Genomic DNA, 24,272 nt, shown 5'->3' with positions numbered 1-24,272 from the left:
AGCTTTGAAAACTGTACACTTTAAAATGGGGAAGTTAATGATATGTGAATTATATTCCAAGAAGCTGTTATTTTATTTTTATTTTTTAATATTTTTTTTCGGTCATGCTGCACATGTGTAATTTTAATTCCCTAACAAGGAATTAAACACTGGGGCCCTGCAATGGAAGCAGAGGCTTAATCACTGGATTGCCAGGGAATTCCCAAAATTATTATTTTTAAAAGAAAAAAATGATTTGGTAAATTTCTAAATAAGATCATTATCTTACAGGTTCTTGTTAACCTACACCATGATTAAAAATCAAACCAAACTTATCTTCCAAATTCCATGTCCAAATTTATCTCCCTTATTATTATTATTTTTGTTGTTGTTGTTTCCCCTCAATCCCCACTCCTCATTTTTTTCTTTGTTTAATTGAAGGAAAGGCTATAGATTGTTGGAGTTTATGGGGTTCTGCTTGTTTCTTGAAGATGGAAAAAGCTTAGCATATGTATATATATAACTTCCCCATTTCAAAGGTTTTGCGGTGTATTAGTGAATCAAACTGGATGAAATTTTAGTAATTCTAATCAATCATTTGGCCATTATTTCCACTGCTGAAAGCAGATTTTCTTAATCTGAAGAGGATGCAATGAAGATTACAAATATATATTTTTAATTTTTACTAAAAGCTGGATGAAATGGAACTGTTATGGGAAAAAATGCACACTCTCATGATACTTAGTAAATTACTTGCATTCTGGAACCCGGTTATATTTGAAGTTAATTAATAAATCCATGTTTGTACAAATCTCTGTGCTTATTTTTCAAGGAATAGAGAGGTAAGGGCATTTATATTTTGTTAAGAAAGGCTACTACACTCTTATAGGAAATAAAAGTAACATAAAGATAATGGTTAATACTTAGTTGAAATTGTTAGCATGAAAATTAGCTAACATAATGCATATAAAGGCATAAACACTTACTTGACAAATGATAAGTACTTAGTAAAAGCTGCTCTTATAAATGGAGTCACACTACCTGCCATGACCCAACTACTTAAGTTCCCCCGGTCTCAGTTTCTTCCCTAATAAAATGAGAATAGTAATAGTACCTACTCCAAAAGGTTGCTATGAGGATCAAATAAATGCTTAGAACAGTGTCTGGCACACAGTAATTCGGACCAAATGTTAGTTTTTATTTTTGACTATTAGTATCCAACATAAGAGCATCTTGTCTGAATTATTACTAATTGAATTTATATATATTTTATCTTACTAGATTGCAAGAATCTTGGGCACTGAAGATAGGGTCTCATTTTTGTAGCCCTGTCCTCTTCTAGCTTTGTATAATAAGCACAAAAATCAAAGTGTGTAAATGCCATTGTTTCAATACATAAGTGATTTAGTGAATTAATGTGTAAATTCAAGTGATATAAGTCATGGTTAAACTGGCACTAACAGAAATGAAAACAAAGAATTCCCTCTGAGTTCATCCAGAGAAATCAAAGAGGGAAAGTTGGATTGTTTTATCATTTACTGCTGCTGCTGCTAAGTCGCTTCAGTCGTGTCCAACTCTGTGCAACCCCATAGATGGCAGCCCACTAGGCTCCTCTGTCCTTGGGATTCTCCAGGCAAGAACACTGGAGTGGGTTGCCATTTCCTTCTCCAATGCATGAAAGTGAAAAGTGAAAATGAAGCCGCTCAGTCGTGCCCAACTCTTAGTGACCCCATGGACTGCAGCCTACCAGGCTCCTCCATCCATGGGATTTTCCAGGCAAGAGTACTGGAGTGGGGTGCCATTGCTAATACTCCATAATTAAAATGACTCATCAGCCATTGTATGGCTTCTCAAAGACAAAGTACTTCTGAAAAGAGGAATATTTGTGCTTTTCACATCTGCCCTATTCTATGAATGATAGGTGTGATTTAAAACAGCAACAACAAAACTGATGGCGGTGGTTGCTTAGCTGCTGTGCTGGTTCTAAAGCCACTTGTATTTATTTTATTGAAGTACAGTTGATTTGCAATGTTGTGCCAATTTCTGCTGTACAGAAGAATGACTCAGTTATATACTTAGAGACATTCTTGTTTCATATTCTTTTCCATGATGGCTTATCACAGGATATTAAATATACTTTCCTGTGCTATAAAAAGCCATTTATAAATCAACAATGCCACCTATTGGATGGAAGAAGCAAGCCTGGTACAATTTTTTGTTGTTCAACAGACAAGTGTTTATTTCTGCCACCTCTTGGCAGTGTACACTGTTGGGCTGTAGTATGAGAAAGAAAAATAAAAAACAATCCCAACTTTCAAGAAGCCTCCAGTTTAGTAAAGCAAATGAAAGCTTGTTTCCACTTGTAGCTAATGGATGGGTTTCTATTTTAAAACCTGATCTTTTCCCCCACCAAGCTCTCCCAAGGATTACTCTCTATCTTGGCATTTGTTCTACTGCTCCTTCATGCCTAGTGTGTTAAATGCCTAGTGTGTTAAATGGGGACTGCTGAAAGAAAAATAGCAATCTCTAATATCTGTCACTTAACCAAGAAGAGACATTACTTTTAATAAAGCAGATGATTAAAAAGTGAAAAAGAGGGCTCCATCTGTGGGGGTTCAGTAGCTTCACATTTTCCTGTCCTTGTCACTACATAGTCATAATCTCTGAAATGTCAAGAAAGAAAAATCACAGTTTGATACGCTGATAGTGAGATGGCATGTGGATCTTATTCCCTGACCTGGAAACTCAAAATAATTTCTTTGTTTGGGACAGTATTAGAACGTTTTCAGAGTTGGAAACCTATCACTATTGCTCAAGATGGCAGCTTGTCACTCACTAATGCATTAATCTAACAGTGAAACACTCGATGCTATTGCTTTTCCATGGGATCTTTTCGGATCAATTTCCTGGCTGTAAAGACTAACCTCCTGGGGTAAAGGAAAAGATAGGTGTGCACTCAGACCAGCGTATGCCACTTGTGCCTTGGTACAAAAATAACTCCAATATAAGGCAATGTGCAGTGTCACATGAATGGCATAAGGGACTTGGGGAGTTTTTAGGTCATAAATAGCCCAATTAACATAAACAAGGAAGACCTATGCAAATTGGAACGGTGAAAACAAGGAAATCCTGAGATCCAATTAGAAAAATCGAGCCAGACAGTGGGAGTCATTAGGACTTTTAATTTTTTCCCCCATTTCTCATTCTTACAGGAACGTGGTACAGTTGCATTTCCCTGCCTTGTTGAAGTTAGGCATGGCCAAGTACTTATACTAGTGAAGTGTGAGGGAAAACAGTATGTGTTATTCCAGGGCAGAGTTTTAAAAAAAATCAGTACAGTATTTTTCATGAACTTGGCAATTATAGATCTAAATATTGAAGCTTCTTTCAGTCTGGTCTCTGAATAGCCAAGATTATCCACCTGCTTGCTAATCCACATTGGACATATTCTTTCATGATGTCAAATCATCAAGATTTTGAGGTTTCTTTATCACTGCAGCATACCCTAGTTCTTCTAGACTAATATATAGGGTTCCTATGGAATATATATAATAATTAGCAAATAAAAGTAAAAAATAAATAAATAAAAGTTTTAAAGAGCCTAAAATTAGAAAGCATTAGTTTGGGAAGAACTAAAGGAGAGAATTCATGTAGAGAGAATATGGGTTTCCCAGGTGGCTCAGTGGTAAAGAAGACACCTGCCAAGGCAGGGGGCATGGGTTCAATCCCTGGATGGGGAAAATCCCCTAGAGGAGGAAATGGCAACCCACTCCAGTGTTCTTGTCTGGGAAACCCATGGACAGAGGAGCCTGGTGGGCTACAGTCCATAGGGTCACAAAGAGTCAGATACTACTGAGAGACTGAGCATGCATGCAAGCAGAGAGAAGATAGATAGTTAGATAGATAGATCTATCTACCTACACAAACGTTATATATATATATCTATACACATCTCCATAGAGATTTATAGATACAGATAGAGAATATAAAGATATATATTGCTTTAGATATATATTTCCAAATCTTAGCCTTCCTCCCACTGAGTACCATATTGTTTTCCTATTTCTCTCACCACTAAAATAGCAGCAGCAACAACAAAAAAACCACCATCATAGAGGGTACTTTTCAGGTATCTCTCTTTTCTGTTATAAAATACTCTTTCTCATTTATACAGTAGCAGAGTAATTTTATGAAAACATGAGTCAATTATGTCACTCCTCTGCACAGTATGCCCTCTCATACTCACACCATGCACTCGGAGAAAAGTCAGTCCTTGCTGGAGCTTGCGAGATCCTGCCCTGGTCCTCAATTACTTGTGGTTTCCTTTTCCTCCCTCTCCTTACCCCTGTGCATAGCTGTTCCACAACACTATCAAGTACACTCTTGTCAAGGGCATCTGTAGTTACTATCAGATCATATCAGTCGCTCAGTCGTGTCCGACTCTTTGCGACCCCATGAATCGCAGCACGCCAGGCCTCCCTGTCCATCACCAACTCCCGGAGTTCACTATTCCCTGTATCAAAAGTGTTCTTCCCTCAAACAACTCCATGGCACATTCCCTGCCTTTCCTTCTAGTCTCTGCTCAGGGAGATCCTCTCTGATCACTTTTCATATTTGAGTGACTACCTACCAGACTTATCCGGCTTTATTTTTTTCTATAGTATTCAACTAGATGGCACTTTGATGGCAAAGGTCTATCTAGTCAAGGCTATGGTTTTTCTGGTAGTCATGCATGGATGTGAGAGTTGGACTGTAAAGACAGCTGAGTGCCGAAGAATCGATGCTTTTGAACTATAGTGTTGGAGAAGATTCTTGAGAGTCCCTTGGACTACAAGGAGGTCCAATCAGTTCATCCTAAAGGAAATCAGTCCTGAATATCCTTTGGAAGGACTGATGTTGAAACTGAAACTCCAATATTTTGGCCACCTGATGCGAAGAACTGATTCATTTGAAAAGACCCTGATGCTGGGAAAGATGGAAGGCAGGAGGAGAAGGAGATGACAGAGGATGAGATGGTTGGATTGCATCACCAACTCAATAGACAAGAGTTTGAGTGAACTCTGGGAATTGGTGATAGACAGGAAGGTCTGGCATGCTGCAGTCCACAGGGTCGCAGAGTCAGACACGACTGAGCGACTGAATTGAACTGAACTGATAGTATTTAAGATCATATGATATACTACGTATGTGCTATGTCTTTGTTAATAATCTGGTTCTCTTAATAGAGTGAGTTCCATGAAGGCTGCTCTTGTGTTTGTTTTGTTCTCCGTGAAATTCCACCACCCATAATAGTACTTGGCATCAGCAGTTGTTCAGTAATAGTTTCCCAGTGCTGAACATCTCTGCTCTGCAGCATGACTTCTCCGTTCCCTCTGAGTCCTTGAATTTGCCATTGAACATCCAGTAAGGTATCCGGGGTCAGGCTCAGGGCCACAGCATGATAGCACAAGAAGGGAAGGTGAGAGAGCTTACTGCTGAGGTTCCCAAATAAGTCCAAGGCAAATGTGCACTTGCCCATGGAGGAAAGAAACAAACAAGAGCACATGTTGAGAGTTTTTACATAAAGCTAATTTTTTTAAATGTGAGATTGTGGCCTTGCATTTTTGGTGCTAGTATGTCATTTCATTTGTGAAATGATGATGGAGTTTGATGACAGTTTTTGGTTTTGCAGTTTATTTGTTCGCTTTTCTTTGTCTTTATTTGACAAGGTTAAAAAGTTGTGTCCTCAATAATTTTCAATTTTAAAATATTCTAAAATTAGTTCTTTTGTAAGATAGGAAACTGAAGCCAAGAGGGACTAAAGAGCCATGAGTCCTACAGATTCACAGATCTGGGTTTTCACAGAACTAAACCTAAACCTCAGGCTTCCTCACTTCCAGCCAGTTCTGCTTTTGCTACACAAAAACTCTTTCCTCTGAGAAGCTGTTGAGAAAATCCCCTCCCTGACTTAGAGTCTTCTTTATCCCTTGATATTTCTTGTTTTGATTATTAAGCACTGTGGGGTTTTAGTAGAAAATCAAGGCTCCTCTTTCTTATGTTTCTTTTCTTATTCCTCTCTAGAAAAAAAAGTTAGGATCAAGATTGAATACTTTTATTTCTTGCCATGCCCCCAAGAATGAGGACTATTTGCAATAAGTTAAAGTGATAGAACAGGTACTTTTTATTGGCAACTACATAGGAAGTAGAGATTCTATTTTCTCCTTCTAGAAATTTTACTAACTTACCTGAATATTTTTTTGTTGCTTAAAATAATAACATATAAGGACAGAGAATAAAAGTCCCAACACGCTTCCTTTTCCAGAGAAAACTGCAGCTAATAATTGATCATAAATCCTTCCAGATGCTTCTCTGGTGGCTCAGGTGGTAGAGTAGGCCTGAAATGCAGGAGACCCAGATTCAATCCCTGGGTCAGGAAGATCCCCTGGAGAAGGAAATGGCAACCCATTACAGTATTCTTGCCTGGAAAATCCCATGGACAGAGGAACCTGGCGGGGTAAAGTCCATGGGGTCACAAAGAGTCAGACAGGACTGAGCAACTAACAATGAAAAACCTTCCAGATCTTATATAGATAAGTAGTGTTCTAGGAATGGCAAGTGAAAACCCTGTGAATCTGGGAAAGAAAAGAGTATATATAGACAAAAATGAGAGAACATCCACCAGTGTGCTGATGGTGGTTATACCTGAGTGGTAGGATTAAGAGTGATACATAATTTTTATACCAATAAAGATGGTGTTGAAAAGATGACTTCAACAGACAGTAAGCTAAGGTTACATAGAATATTTAATGGAATCAAAGGTTTAAGGAACTCAATTCTAATAGGGTGGAGAGAGTAACAGTGTTGAAGTGAACCAAGAGGTTAGGACAGGTTTGAAGGGTGAGTGGGAGGGTAGACTGTTTATAGAATATTTCTAGATCTCATATTGTGCAGTCACACCCCCTTTACTGTCTTGGATGTTGCCTTGTGCATTTCTCAAGTACTGTGTGTGTATGCGTGTGTGCACATGTATATGTTGCAAATATTTTATTCTAAATTCTAAACTTTATTGTATGCCAGAACCTTGTCTCCATTGTATTTATTACTCCCCTAACCAGAGGGCTTGCACAGTACTCAGCACAAGATAAACAATGAATGTCTGCCATACTGAGATCTGCTCTTGTTTATTCTCTTTCTTAAAGATTGTTTGAGCTAAAGATTACTCCAGCTGTTAGTAAATTCCTCCCCCACTTCTGGCATTGTATTGGCTCATGAGCTTCCTAAGTTGTCTTTCTTAATTTTTTGGCATCTAACTCATAAGCAGGCAGAGAATGCCAAGTCCATAGCAGATGATAATCAGCAAGAACTAGTCACCAGTGCTGGCATGGAGAATAGAATGTGATCCCTTTGTAGAGACCATGGCCCTGGAAAGAGGGTTTGAATTTTCATGAGTCAAACAGTTGACTCTAGCACCTTCCCACCACCCAGAATGTGCTGATTTCTACATGGGAGCCATCTGGGCCACCATCATGGAGGGAACACTGTGGTCATCACCGGTAACCTCAGAAAATCATCACATTCCAGGATCCAAAGGGACATTAAAGATATCTTAATTCAACACTAACCTTTATAGTCAAGTTATTAATCAGATCAGATCAGTCTCTCAGTCGTGTCCGACCCTTCACGACGCCATGAATTGCAGCACGCAAGGCCTCCCTGTCCATCACCAACTCCTGGAGTTCACTCAGACTCACGTCCATCGAGTCAGTGATGCCATCCAGCCATCTCATCCTCTGTCGTCCCCTTCTCCTCCTGCCCCCAATCCCTCCCAGCATCAGAGTCTTTTCCAATGAGTCAACTCTTCGCATGAGATGGCCAAAGTATTTATGTAACATATTTATTTAAGGAAATTTTCTTCTAACACATAAGAAAATTTGAGATCTCGCTTCCTGAAACTTCTACCCATTGCTTTGCCCATTAACCGGTATTTGAAAATTGAACTCTTTATTATATGTCAGGTTCTATGCTATGTCTTAAGGCTAGAAATATGGGTAAAGCCCAGCTCCAGCTTTCAACAGTAACATGGTTGGGTTGGAAGGTAGTTATATAATTAATATGGGGCTTCCCTGGTGGCTCAGTGGCAAAGAATCTGCCTGCTAAAACAGGAGACATGGATTCTATCCCTGGGTCAGGAAGATCCCCTGGAGAAGGTAAAACAACCCACTCTAGTATCCTTGCCTGGGAAATCCCACAAACAGAGGAGCCTGACGGGCTATAGTCTGAAGAGTTGCAAAAGAGTCAGACATGACTTAGCAACTAAACAACAAAATAATTAATATATTGTGTATATGTGAAATGATACCTATTTTTATATAAAAGCAGAGTAGAAAAGTACCAAACTCAATGTGAGTTGGCAGGGTAATAAAAAGGATGATTTCTGGAATATGTGACATGTCATTTCCCATTCTAGTTTGTAAACCATGCAGCTATTTAATCAGCTCCTAATCAATCCAGCCATAATAGTCAGACCAAACATTTATGTATTTTCAGTAAATATAATAATGTTTGCTGAGGACATGATAACTGAACCCCTTTCCTTTTTTCCTTACTCCACTCCTACTCCTTTGTAGAAGAAACAGTGTTTGAAGAAATGACCTTAACTCTAGTCGTAATACGGGCTTCTCTGATGGCTCAGCCTGTAAAGAATCTGCCTGCTATGCAGGAGACACAGGAGACATGGGTTGAATCACTGGGTTGGGAAAATCCCCTGGAGGAGGGCATGGCAACCCACTCCAGTATTCTTGCCTGGAGAATCCCATTGGTGGGCTATAGTCCAAAGGGTCACAAAGAATCGGACACAAGAACTATGCATACATGTTAGACATAATGCCATATCCCTTGTTATGGTTCTTAACCTAAGCCTATCAGTGCATAGCATTTCATTGACAACAATTACTACTTAAGAAGGGGAAAATTGCAAAGGAAAAAATAAAGCTCAAAGCTCAGGAGTGGCATGCTCTCTTTCATTTTCTCTTTTCAGAAATGAATAAGGAAACGTGTAGCCTATTTTCTACTACTGAACGACTTACATCCATAATAAAGCTGATGGTGTTATCAAAAAGGAGAGACAGAAAGAACCTGAATCCTTGATCATGTTGTTGAACTGCTGGATCAACCTATTCTGACAGACTGTTTCAAGGATGTAAACCAATAAGTGTGCTTACTTTTGAAGCCAGTTTGATTTGGGTTTTCTCTTACTTGCATGTAAAAACATCTTAAGTTTTTAACTTATTAAAAGACTTATTAAAATGAAAACATATGCTGTCAATTTTTTTTTTGTCCAACAACCAGTCTAATAATTTTATGAAGGGAAAGAAAGTTTCTTTTGTATTTCTGTTTTAGTGGATCAGTGTTGGTTCCTTTTGTCTGAAGGCACATTTTCCTAAAGAAATGTTCTTGATTCACTTAGAGTATGGTTAACAGTTGGAAGCAATTCAGCCTCACAAGTATTGATTACATTCTACTCTTTGCCCTATATTACACTAGGCACCAAGGTATATGCCAAGTGGTTCTGAATAAGATATGGCTTTTTTCTTTTTAGGACCCTAAAAATCCTTTGGAAATCAAATGTAATATAAGGAGCTTGAGCTTTGGTGTCATATATTCAGCTTCAAATCTTGTGCTGCCTATTATATGTCTGGCATTATACATATGCTGTCTCATTTAATCTTCACATCAACCATTAAGGTCATTATTTATGAACAAGTAAATTAAGTTCAAAGAGGTAACTAACTTTCCCCAAGTGACTTGTCAGACATGATGGCGCTGGGAAATGAATACAGGACTGAGTCCAAAACCAGAGGTATAGCCAATGTTTAGGTGGAATCTCAATGTGCTGTTAATAGGCAAGCACCCTAGACAGCCAATTTATGTCTACTGTAGCTCTTCCATCTTAGAGATATGCTCTGAAGTCAGAAGTGGTGCTGTTGGTCTTTTAAGAGAAAAAAACCCAAAATGAAACACTCGAACCAGGCAAAAGCTCCATCTGATGGCAATTAGTGCAAAAGGCAAGAACACTGAATAAACTGTTTTGGTTATTCATCCATTCAATGAAGATTTATTTTACCTAATATATGACAGGCATTGTGCTAAACACAATGAAGAATGCAAAGTTTCATGAAGTCCAGTTTCTGCTCTGCAAGAGCTATGGCCTTTTAAGTAACAATAGCTGCCCTGTATCATATGTCAATTAACTGCTAGACATTCTTTATAAATCCTCTGTTATCTTTAAATGGCATTGTAAGTATTTTTGTTCCCATCCTATGGATGGGGAATCTGAGGCTTGGAAAGACTAGACCCAAGTCACACAAGCACAGTCAAGATTTGAAAGCAAGTCTGACCTCAAAGCTTATGTTCTCAGCCACACCAATCTGAAATCTAAACTTGATTGAGAGAAGTAGCATCCAATAAGTCTTCTTCCTTTATTTTCCTCTCTACTACCCAGCCTCATTCCCCTTGGCACTGAGTGCCTACCAAAATGCTAATTTCACTTAGGCACTCAGTGAATTCATATCATGTGTTTTCAGCTCTGTAATAGAACTCTACCATCTTTTCTGTGATGCTTGTCAAGTAATTGATCTTGAGAAATATGAGGACTGAGCATTATATTTCAAGTTCTGTAGGCCATAAAAGGCACTCTTGCCTTTAATGTAGAACTGATTGTATTATTTAGATTCAACAAATATATTTTAAACACTTACTGTATATGCTAGCACTCCCACATATGCTATTTCACGGCTTCCATTTTGCCAATAAATTTGAAGCTATAGAAAAACTGCTGAAAGTCACTCAAATTGCAAATGTAGGTCCATGACTCAAATTCCAGTTCTCTATGTCCAGCGTAGTTTCATGCATATATCCAAGCTTTCATTGTATTTTCAAGGATATGTCTAAGTCAAGTATATTTTCTGCTACACTAGATGTAGATGTTGTTGGGGGTTGTATGGTGAGAACTACTTATATTTAAAGCATTTACTCTATTTCTTCCTTTCATTCCACTTTCATGATTGCTTTTGGAATATTTTTTGTCTGTGCAACCTCTGCTTTTTTCCTTGGTGTCTCATAATTACTGGTCCTGGCTCCAAGCTCTCTCCCATAACTATTCCCAGAGGCCACCCCTCATCATGCTACAGTCTGTCTATCAGTTAAGTTTTCATGAGAAAAGGCTCTTTTGTGGCATTTACCAAAGGAAAAAGGTCTCCCAAGATTCTCTAAATAGCACAGAGTAATGCTTTTCTCATAGTCTTTTTAAAAGGTTTTTTTCTTTTTTTTTAAAGTTGTATAACTTGTCTCATCAGTGGGACCTAGAGAGCTAGGCACACACAAACTAACTGAGTAACCTTTGTACAAACCTGTGGTGTGACTAAGACAGTGCCTTACCCTCCTTTGCCCCAGGTGATCTCTTGGAAATACTTCATTATTTTTAGAAAGAAGAAAATATCAAAATAACATGTGAGATTTATTTTTAAAAATCAATGTTTATGATAAAACTCAACAGAGACAAGGAGCTCGTTTGGGTAAGGCCACAATAGTTCTATGTCTGTTGCCTTATGAAATTCTTGGCAAAAAATTAGATTTTTCTACATTTCTTTCATAAACGCATCCTGCTTGAAGGTTGCAGTGTGGCAGCCCTTGAATTGAATCGGAAGAGGGAATTTAAGTAGGGAAAAAGCAGGAGTCACCCACTGCTATAGTCAGAAACTGTCAGGGGAATTTTATGAAGAGAAAGTTAGGGCAAAGTAAGGATAAGACTACTCTCTACTTGTGGAAGAGACAAGTGGAAAAAAACATCCTGTTCTTTTGAGAGAATATCCAAAATCTTGCTTTCAACTAATAGCTCTCAGCAAAGTAGTGAAGCTATATGTAGCAGAAATAATAGCCTCCCATCCCACCCCAAACTGAGTGAACTTGCTCTGAAATGTGATGAGTAGAATTCTGGTCAAGCAAGCAAGACATGAACTTCATTTAATCAAGGAAGGCTCTCAATCACTGGGCAGACCAGCCATTGTCTGATACCTGCCTCTCCGTAGAATTATGAAGAAACAGGGAAAGACAGTCAGAAAAGGAAGCCTGTCTTCAGATCTACTCTCTTCCTCCCTCTAGACACTACTTTTTTTTTGCAATGTAGTAAGTAGCTTTTGTACAATATTTCTAAATAAGAAATGACCCCAAGACTCAATGACTTAAAGGAACTATCTTTTTCTCCTGCCATGGGTCTGTGGGTTGGATGAGCTGGGACTGAGGCTGTGCTCAGCTGGGTAGACCTGCTTCTTTCTGCAGCTCTGTGGGCAAGCTGGGGTGGCTCTGTTCCATGTGTCCCCATCATCCTGGAGTAGAGAGCTAGCCAGGCCATGCCCCTCTCATAGAGGGAGCAGAAGTAAGAGGAAGCATGTGAGACCCCTGAAGACCTAGGTGTGGAACTGGCCCCTATAACACTTACCCATATAGTCAAAGCAAGTCATGTGGCCAAGCCCAGAGTCTAAGCAGCAGGGAAATACACTCCACCCACAATTAGGCTGTGGCAAGTGTATTTTATAGATGCTGGGAAAATTGAGAGATTGGGGTTGTCTAGCCTACAAACCTGAATCATCCCCAATCTGAAAAAAATTCTGTTTTACATGAAGATTTTGAAATTTCTTTATTAAAATTACTTTTCTTCCTTCACTTTTTACATCGTTATTCAAGGTTCTAAAGCCCATCCTTCTCTCCCTTAGCCAGACTCCAGAATTCTCTCTTCTCTTCATTTCCTGTCTCAAATTGGAAACTTTCTCCCTTCACTGTTTATCAAAGCATGATCACTTTCTGTGCCATATTTTCTTCACAATTCTTTGGGAACCAACTGTATAGTGTTTTATTGAACAAACAGTATTAATATTTGTGGTATTGCCTAAGTTTACTACCCATAAATAATAAAGGATATAGGGTGCATGCATGTGTGTGCACACACACACAAAGTACACACAGTATCCAAAATGAGAGAAAGTTAATTATTGGGTGGGGTTACTCTGAATGACTTCATGGAGAATTTGAATACCAAGTATATACTTGAAGGAAATTACCAAGCTTCTTAAGAGCTTAATTACTCAAAAAAATTTTAATACTCCAAAAATCCAATTGCAACATTCTACTCATTACCCTTGTGATGAGGAAATAGACGTGTGGACTGATTAGTAGTTTGCTCTTGCCCTGTACTTATTTTTCACCACAAGCCTTTGTCCAGCCATCTCAAGAACACAGACCACTGGTGTAAAGGCAAGTGAATGACCGTAGGATCACTCAACCTAACACATTATCACAACTCGACAGAGCTTAGAGCCCATACAACTTTGGTGAGGAGGAGTCAGTAGTATGTCTCATGCAGGTTCTCTGTCTCTTCTAGTGTATGCGCGTATGTGTACATATAATCAAAGGTAAATTTATACTGCGTCTTGATAATCAGTTAATGCCTCTTGGTAATCAGCAAGTTGTACCCTATCTGCCTGATTGCTGCTCTCATGATTAAGGGATATTAGTACATCTAAGAGTACATATATTTGAGTCAGTAAGGTGATGTATTGTACAGTTGCTCTACTTTTCTGTTTCTAAATCCAAGTTTAAGGCAACAGGGTATAAACCTCTTTTTGGGTAAAGTACTGCTATTCAGTGTTTCTATACCACCCTGACTACCCTTCATCATAGCATTTTCCCTTCTATATTGCAATTGTTCCCTTGTCTTTCTACCCACTATTTGATCATAAGCTCTAGGAGGGCAAATAAGCAGTTGTCTTTGCTCATTGCTTTATCTCCTGGTGCAGTACCTGTCTTATGTTAGATGCTCAGTAAATAAGAAAGTATTTATTGAGAAAATAAACATCATTTCAGCATGTTAAAAGAGGACAAGTGAAACATTTTGTAACTTCCCAATGTTACATAATTTCTTATAGTTATTATTATCTCCACTAAAACTAAAATTACCTAGATCATGAATGTACCAGTCCAGGCAATCTGACGAGTTTGTGTATTATCGAATTTGAGGGTTTTGCTTGTAGATCTCAGCATGAATGTGTACAGTGTGTACTTAGCAACATGGGGTATAAGGCATGTAAACATGCTTCACATCGAGGGAAGACCTGCACCCGCTGCCTGCACGCACAGTCAACTGCATTAGTGACAGCAACCTTGGAGTTAACATTGAGATGGCTTCACTGTGAAAGCTTTTCCTCAAGGTTGTAATATAGAACTGAGATTCAAGAGCAAAATAAAATACAAGTCTTACCAGAGGGGGGAAAAAACAGTTTTTCTCCGCGTTAAAAAAATGGGAAGTTTTTTTTTTCTTTTTTCCCCTGAACGATAGGACCATAATGATTCAATTTCTTCTGCACCAATCAGCATCAGCCATGAGATCCAGACCTGGCACATGGAAATTTCAGCCTTAAGTCAAATATTATTTCAAAGTTAATGACAAAATCTATTTTTGCAGTGGTCTTGTTTAAAATATTTCCCCTTAATACTCTTGAAATGCTGTAATTGAAAGCAGTTATTTGAGATGCCAGTGCATACTTCTTTAATTATGTCCTGTACCATCTGTTTCCAATGAAAAGGCAGTATCTGTTTGCAGTTACCAATCTTATGAAAAACAGGCTTGTCCCGAAATAGATTGGAACTAAAACCAGAAAGCATTTCTTTCAGAGGCATCCTTTCAAGCCAATTAACTTTAATCATTATAGAAATGTTTATTTCCCATCTTAGTCTCTCTTCACATGTAAATTCCTTCAGGGGAAAAGATCTCTTTTTGTGACTGTTTGAATAGTTCCAATTTGGATTAATCAGAACCTGCTGGCGTGTTTATGTTCCAATTGTGAATGCTGGCAGATTTCTTGATGAAGGAGGCACACAGTCCCCAAGGAGGGAAGATCTAGAAAAGCAACAGATACATACCTACTAGTCAGAGAAAGTTCCCTAACCTCCAGGGTTCCATACTTGCCTCCATGTTGCCTTCTAGAGAGGTGACCAAGGAAGTGATTTTGTGGGTGGAAGACCAGGACTCCTAAATTGCATCAGTATAAAGCCCATCTCTCCAAAGGAGCTAGATATTCTCTTAGACCACACACTCACATGTGATTCTCATAAAAGCTCTGAGAAAGCTTGGTGACTTTGCAGATTATGGTGGTGCCTCATAAGTGGCACCACACTATCTAGGGAAGAGTTATTTTTAAATTGCTTGTATTTCTTCAGGGACATTCTCAAACCATAGGTTAAAAAAATGGTTCATGGCACATTTTTGGATGTTATTATTAAGTAGCTTCATTTGTTCATAAGGCAGATTTCTCAAGGGCAAAATCTTTGGCTGATTTATACACTGATATATCCCAAATACCTAGAACAGTACCTGGGACAAATAGATCCTCAGTGAATATTTGTTAACTTTATTCACGTGTCTAGACCATAACAATACATTAATATAAGACATATAATGTCTCTGCTCTAATGATGTTTTTGAGATGAAAACAAAAATGTCAAAGGACAAGATGTATTTGCCCATGAGCAGCTTAAAGATAGAACAACACGATCATCTCTGTCTGGAAGTTATCTCTGCTCTCCTTGGGGACTGTTACCTCCTTCATCAAGAAATCTGTGTCCAGAAGATAGAACAAAATCACCTCTGTGTCTACAAAGTGTCTGGGTCAGAGTTGGTGTTTATTAAATATTTGGTTAATTTAGCTCAGCAAGTAAATGTGTCTTGGCCAACATCTAAGAAAGCTAACATTTACTGAATTTTTAATAAGTTCCATTTACTGTGATGAACGTTTTATACACATGAACTCCTACGATCCTCAAAACAAACAAATAAACATCCAGTGAAATAGATATAAACTATTTCCAATGATTCAATGTAGAGCTGAAGCTTTTGTAAGGATAATAACTTACTGAGGTTGATCAGTTAGTAAATGCCAATCCAAGATTAAGAATTGGGTCTGTCTTAGTTAAAAGTTGATATTTACATGCACTCCCTATTTTCTCACATGTAAAAGTCAAAGTGTCCGGGAAGGCCTGCTTCTAACACACCAAAGCTCAGGGATTTCATGGTCATGTATTTAAAAATCTAAAACTACATTATCATCATTTTGGAAACAACAATTTCCATTTCCACTTCTCCCTTGAAGCTTCTGGAGTTGTACATTAACTGGGCCTCCTAATAACAATGATATCCTTCAACTTTGGCTTCCTGAGCAACTGTAGCCTTTAGATCTTATGGGCTCCATCCAAGAAGCAGATATTCTCCTTATTTTCCAAGCAACACGAGGGTAAGTAATATATTTTTTCTCTGTGGAGTTGAAATGTTATCCTGTCAAGTTGGAGGAACTTGGCAGGCTTGAATTAAAGAAAACCCACCCATCTATCCCACACTCCCTTCCTCTGATGATTTAAATGGAAGTGTAACAAAATCCCTTAAACCTTCATAATTTAATTCCATCCCCAACTTTCCAGAAAGCCATCAAACCTTCCTGTAGGAATGCCAAGTGAGAGGCAGTAGAGGATGATGCAACAATGGGAAATGTGGAGGGAAGTGAGGGAAACTTGGAAACAAGAACAGAAGGACCCTAATTATGCAGTGGCCGAGCATCTTCACACACTCACACTAACGAGTGGCTCCTGAAATTATGTGGTCAAGAAGAAAGCTGGCCTCCATGTTCTTGAGCCTGGCATTCAGGCCTATGACTCATGCTGGGTTTGGAGTAGACTAACAAGTTATAAACAAACTCCTAGCACTAATTTTACATTAGAGAGACTATGGTCTATTTGTCAACTGTTCATTTATCACTAAATATTATCAATCACCACTTCTCATTCTTCATGCACAGTGTATTAAATGTTACTCTAGGAGCAAGTTAGATGTATATTTATTCAGAGAATGTCCCATTTAATTTCATTAAGCACACATAAATAAATATGAGATGAAGATAAGAGCTCCCTCTTTCAAAGAAAATAAGAATGTCAGAATACAGGTCTTTTCCATCCTTTGTTAGGCTTATTCTCTAATAAAAGAAACTGAAGATTACACAAACAGATGGAAAGATTTACTGTGTTCTTAGACTGGAAGAATTAATACTGTTAAAATGACTATAGTACCCAAGGTAATCCACAGATGCAATTCAATCACTACCAAATTACCAATGGTACCTTTTTTTTATGGGAAAAAAAAAAAGTTTTTATGGAACTGGAGCAAAAAACTTTTAAATTTGTATGGAAACACAAAAGATCCTGAGTAGTCTAAGCAATCTTGAGAAAGAAAAATGGAGCTGGAGGAATCAGGCTCCCTGACTTGAGACTACAGTAAAAAGCTACAGTAATCAAAACACTGTAGTACTAGCAGAAAAACAGAAATATAGATGAATGGAATAGGATAGAAAGCCCAGAAATAAACCCATGCACTTACAGATTAAATCTACAATAAAGGGGTAAAGAATATACAAAGAAGAAAAGACAATCTCTTCAGTAAGTGTTTCTGGGAAACTGGACAGCTACATGTAAAAGAATGAAGTTAGAATATTCTCTAACACCATACACAAATGTCAACTCAAAATGGATTAAAGACCTAAATGTAAGATCAGATACTATAAAACTCCTAAAGGAAAACATAGGCACAAGGCATTTTGAGATAAATTGCTGCAATATCTTTTTGGATCCATCTCCTTGAGTAATGGAAATAAAAACAAAAATAAACAAATGGGACCTAATTAAACTTAAAGCTTTTGCACAGCATAGGAAATTATAAACAAAATAAAGGATAACCCACAGAATGGGAGAAAGTATTTGCAAATCTTGCAACCGACTGGGCTTAATTTCCAAAATGTATAAACAGTTCATACAACTCAATATCAAACAACTCAATCAAAAAATGGTCAGAAGACCTAAATAGACATTTCTCCAAGGACAATATACAGATGGCCAACAGGAACATGAAAGAATGTTCAACATTCCTAATTACTAGAGAAATGTAAATCAAAACTATAATGAGGTATCACCTCACTCCAGTCAGAATAGCCACCATCAAAATGTCTACAAATGATAAATGCTGGAGAGGGTGTGGAGACAAGGGAACTCTCTTACACAGTGGGTGGAAATGTAAATTGGTACAACCACTATGAAAAATAGTATAGAGTTTCCTTAAAAAATGAAAAACAGTTATTATATGATAGAGTTATCAGAAATCCCACTCCTGGCATGTATCTGGAGAAAGCATTCATTTAAAAAGATAGGTGTAACCCAGTGTTCATTGCAACACTATTTACAATAGCCAAGACATGAAAGAAACCTAATGTCCATCAACAGATGAAAGGATAAAGACAAAGCGGTATATATATAATGGAATATCATTCAGTCATAAAAAGAATGAAATAATGCCATTTACAGCAACATGGATGGATATAGAGATTATCATATTAAGTGGAGTAAGCTACTGCTACTGCTAAGTCACTCAGTCGTGTCCGACTCTGTGTGACCCCATAGATGGCAGCCCACCAGGCTCCGCCATCCCTGGGATTCTCCAGGCAAGAACACTGGAGTGGGTTGCCATTTCCTTCTCCAATGCATGAAAGTGAAAAGTGAAAGCAAAAGTGAAGTCGTGTCCGACCCTCAGCGACCCTGTGGATTGCAGCCCACCAGGTTCCCCCATCCATGGGATTTTCCAGGCAAGAGTACTAGACAAAGACAAATATCATATGGTATCACTTATAGTGGAATATGAAAAAAAAAAGATAAAAATGAACTTATTTACAAAGCAGAATGAGACTCACAGACATAGAAAACAAACTTATAGTTACCAAGGGGAAGGTAGGAGGAGGGATAAATTAGGAGGATGGGATCAACAAATACACACTGCTATGTATAAAATAGGTAACCAAAAAGGACCAACTGTGTAGAACAAGAAACTATAAACAATATTTTGTAATAGCATATAAGGGAAAAGAATCTTAAAAAGAATATATACATATAAATTGTATCATTTGTGCTATATACCTGAAACTAATATGACATTGTAAATCAATATACTTCAATTAAAAAAATAAATTAAAAAATCAGGATAGGGTAAAAGTCAGTGTGTTAAAATGAAAAACACTAATAATAACAACAACAAAATTAATATCTTTATTTAGCTTCTATTTTGTTTCAGACACAATGCTAAAAGCTTCATAATAACCTTATGAAAGTGAAAGAGAAAGTCACTCAGTTGTGTCCGACTCTTTGTGACCCCATGGACTGTGTAGTCCTGGATTCTCCAGGCCAGAATACTGGGGTGGGTAACCTTTCCCTTCTGCAGGGGATCTTCCCAACCCAGGGATCAAACCCAGGCCTCCCACATTGCAGGTACATTCTTTACCCACTGAGCCACAAGGGAAGCCCAAGAATACTGGAGTGGGTAGCCTATGCCTTCTCCAGCAGATCTTCCCCACCCAGGAATTGAACCAGGGTCTCCTGTGTTGGAGGCGAATTCTTTACCAACTGAGATATCAGGGAATAAGAACCCTTTTGAGACACATATTCTTATCCCTATTTTACAGATGAGAAATTGAGACTCAAAGAGGTTAACATTAGGTTCCAAAGCTAGTAACTGACAGAAGCAGAATTCAAACCAGCTCTTACATCACTAACAAACTTTCTATATATCTTGGATAAAGTCATTTCACCTTCTGGGCTTTAGTTGTACCATTATTCTATCAAATTTAGAAGATGAATTTCATGCTGTTAAGGATTTCAGTGGGAATTTTTGGTATCCAAATCTTACCCTACTCCTCTCTTAGGGTTCTGTGCTGGAGATATCTCAGCAAGGCTAAAGAGCAAAACAGGAAATAATGTACCAGCATTTCTGGTGTAGGGCTCTTTGGCTATGTCATTGTAGAGAATCCTGATCTTTGAGGCTGTATTGGGCCTTCCTTTCCTTACTCCCATCTAACATGACTGGATCTGGATAGCATATTCCAAATTTACATAAATAATTAACTTCTGGATAATACCAATCAGCTTGTCTCAGCCATCCAAGTGCAAGGAACCTATGGGTAATACCAATCAGCTTGTCTCAGCCATCCAAGTGCAAGGAACCTATGGGCTCAGTCGCTAAGTCATGCCTGACTCTTTGCAATCCCATGGACTGACTGTAGCCTGCCAGGATCCTCTATCCATGGAATTTCCCAGACAAGAATACTGGAGTGGGTAGCCATTCCCTTTTCCAGGAGATCTTCCTGACCCAGGGACTGAACCCAAGTCTCCTTCATTGAAGGCAGATTCTTTTACCACTGAGCCACCTGGAAAGCCCAGCTGTCAGTCAAACTGAGACACATAGTGAAGCTGAGGATTATATGTAAAGAAATGACAATGAGATTAAGAGCAGAATTTTAATCAGAACAATAGCTATCAAAAGACAATGGCATAATATATTTAAAGTGCTAAAGGAAACTCAGTAACCTAGAATTTTTCACTCAGCTTAACCAGCATTTAAAAGAAGAGGGTGGAAAAACAGTTTATCATGCATAGTCTCTCACTGAAAAAATTATCAAAGAATGTACTTCATGACATAATCACTTCTTTTAACCAGGAAGCAATATATAGCAGTGGTAAAGAATTTACTTGCAACGCAGGAGATGCCAGAGATGCAGGTTTGATCACTGAGTTGGGAAGATTTCCCTGGAGGAGGATGGCAACCCACTCCAGTATTCTTGCCTGGAGAATCCCATGGGCAGATGATCCTGGCCAACCACAGTCCATAGGGTCACAAAGAGTCAGAGACGACTGAGCACGCACGCAATATAAAGCATTATGCCAGGTTAAGATAGAAAGGAGAAACAGGGGTACAGGTTTTCCCTCTCATATCACCTAAAAATAAGACAAAAAAATATTTTAAAAGGCCAAAACTATATATCATACATAGGTTGTATGTATGTGTGTTTACTAAAGATAAATTGTTACATTATTAGTATAATTTATATGTGGTCCTACTGGTAAAGAGGATATTTAAATGTTTTCATGTCCATTTCAGGGCCTGAGTACTTGAAAACAACTTAAAGTATTGTGTTACCTGGATTTTACAGTTGTATATATGTTTCCAGGTATAAAATTATCTGTTTCTAAAGGGAAATTGTATGATCCAATATAATTTATTTTAATCTAGTTCAATCAGTTTATACCAATTCCTTCCAGGTCAGATCAGCACAGTTAAAAACTGAGTACAACTGCTTGCTCTAATTTTGGCCTACTTTTATATTAGTATGAGAATACATTACTCTCCAAATAGTTCAAAGAAATAAAGAAGGCAGACAGGCTCTATATGGCTGGTAGAAATATGGCATCAAGGGTAGATAATGGATTTGAACTAGAGTTTGCTGTATTTTTATGCTTTGAGTGACAGCATAAATGTCTTCCTGTTGTTTTTGGCAAGGCAGAAACTCAAATTTTGCCTTTGGTGCTTTTTTTTTTGCTATTTTATTTTTTTAACTGTGGTAATGCTGTATTTCCCAAAACTGAGAAAAACATTAAGTCATCTTCTCGATTGCTCTGGCCAAGAGTTATTTCCTATGATGCGTTTGAACATCTATGAACAAATTAAGCTTAAATCTTGGTTATGTTGTTATTACTCTCTTTGGGACATGTCTCCCAAATCAAGTGATTCTTATTAGATATGTATTAGATATTTATTTCTGATTCCGGTTTCCAAATTTTCTACTAATATTTGTCTAAACTACATCTGTCTATATTATGCAGTAATCCTAACAGGGGGTTGTGACTTTCATATTAAGAAAGGCATTTAAGTTAATGTACTGAGTTATATATTCAGTAATCAGTTAATGTACTAAGAGTAAGAATAGGTATGTATAAGAGAGTGGGATGGTACGGAATTTCAGTGATGACCTCCTAACCCCCAACAAGTGACATCTGTTTAAGGTAAGCATTACATGTTACCTTGAAATGAAAATAAAGCATCAAAAGATAGCTTGGTGGATAACTGAACTGGGACAGTTCCAACTCTTTCTTATAGTTGAGAGAGCAGATCACCAACTAGTTAGGCTGAATCTTTATCACTCTATACAGTCTTTCTATAAGTTCTTTCTGTTCTTTATGACAAACTGAACATTTTCCACCCCTGTATGAACTCAGATGGTTTTTTAGCTCACAGCTTTTTGAAAGTTGCTCTTCCCCCAGTAGCTGCATTTTTCCCAGCATTGTAGAATCTTACCGTAAGCATGCACAGCTTATGATTTGGCTAACTAAAATTCCAATTCAGATTTCTGGACATGACAAAGAAAGATACCCATTTTGACACTTACATTTAACTTTATAATGGAGATACCAGCCAATTAAAGAAGGCAAGAAAATAAATAAAAGATATGTATGTTGGAAAGAAAGCTATAAAACAGTCTTTATTCACAGGTAAAATAATCATGTGCATAGAAAAATCCGAAGAACTCCTTGAACAATGTATTATAACTAATATGTAAATTCAGCAAGGTCACAGAACATAAGGCCCATATATACAACTTCAAGTCTGGATACTAACAACAAATTAGTAAGTGAAGAATTGATGACTTCTTACTGTGGTGCTGGAGAAGATTCTTGAGAGTCCCTTGGACAGCAAGGAGATCAAATCAGTCAATCCTAAACGAAATCAATCCTGAATATTCATTGGGAGGACTGATGCTGAAGCTCCAATACTTTGACCACCTAATGTAAAGAAGTGACTCATTGGAAAAGACCCTGATGCAGGGAAAGATTGAAGGCAGGAGGATAAATGGACAACAGAGGATGAGATGGTTGGATGGCATCATCAACTCAACAGGTATGAGTTTGAGCAAGCTCCAGGAGATGGTGAAAGACAGGGAAGCCAGGTGTGCTGCATTCCATGGGGTCGCAAAGAGTCAGACACAACTGAATGGCTGAACAACAGCTAACAACAAAGTGCGGAAAATAAAATTAAGAAAACAATAACATTTACAATAGCTTTGAAGACTATAATGTGCTTCAAGTCAAATATAGTGATATATATGCAAGACTTATGCATGCAAAACTACCAAGCACTGCTGAAATTAAAAAGCTAAATAAATGGAAAGATGTGCTATGCTTGGAAAGTGAAAAACTCAGTGCTATGTTATCAATCCAGAAATAAATCCATACTTTTAGAGGCACCTGATTTTTTAACTAAGAATACAAAGCAATTCAATGGGAGGAAGAAAGTCTGTTAAACAAATGGTGCTGGCTACCTATGCAAAAATAAGTGAGGCTCACTCAATCTGCACCTCACATAATACACAAATGACTATTTTGAAATGGACCATAAAACTACATATAAAAATCAAGTATACATAGTTTCAAAAGGAAAGCACCTTCATGATGTTGGAGTAGACAATAATTTTCTAGCTGTAATCTAGCAAACACTAACCATAAAACAAAAAATGTCAAATCAAATCAACTTTATCAAACCTAAAATACTGGAAGATTCCGCTAAGATAATCTAAAGACAAGCCATGGACTGGAAGAAAATACTATATATATCAGGTTTCCCAGGTGGCGCTAGTGATAAAGAAACCGCCTGCCAGTGCAGGAAACATAGAGATGTGGGTTTGATCCCAGGGTCAGTAAGATCCCCTGGAGGAGGGCATGGCAACCCACTCCAGTATTCTTGCCTGGAGAATCCCATGGACAGAGGAGCTTAGCAGGCTATAGTCCACAGGGTTGTAGAGAGCTGGACAAAGTGACCATTTGCATACTGTCCTTGTAAAATGCTTATTCAAGTCTTTTGTTCATTTTTTAAAGTTTGATATATATGGTGGGTATGTGGTATTATTCGAGCACCCACACACCCACTATATATATCAAACTTTAAAAAATGAACAAAAGACTTGAATAAGCATTTTACAAGGACAATATGCAAATGGTCAACTTGTATATGAAAAAGTACAGAGTACTCTACACCATTAGTTATCAGGGAAAAGCAAACTAAAAACTCAATTAAATACCAATTGACACTCACTAGAATGGTTAACATTTAAAGACTGATAACACCAATTGTAGATGAGCATGTGAAATAATTAATCTTTTATATACTGCTAGTGGAAATATTATCATAAAACTCTTTGGAAATATTCTGGTAGTCTTTCACAAAGTTAAACATATACCTATTTATGATCCAACTATGCCATTTTAGCTACTTATCCAATATAAATGAAAGCATATATTTTAAAAAGTAGATGCTCAAAGCAACTTTAATTATAATAATTGAAAAGTTGAAA

The sequence above is a fragment of the Bubalus bubalis genome, chromosome 5 (genome assembly GCF_019923935.1).
Source record: "Bubalus bubalis isolate 160015118507 breed Murrah chromosome 5, NDDB_SH_1, whole genome shotgun sequence".
Lineage (NCBI taxonomy): Eukaryota > Metazoa > Chordata > Mammalia > Artiodactyla > Bovidae > Bubalus > Bubalus bubalis.
The sequence above is the reverse complement of the archived record's forward strand: the minus strand, read 5'-3'. Positions refer to the sequence as shown.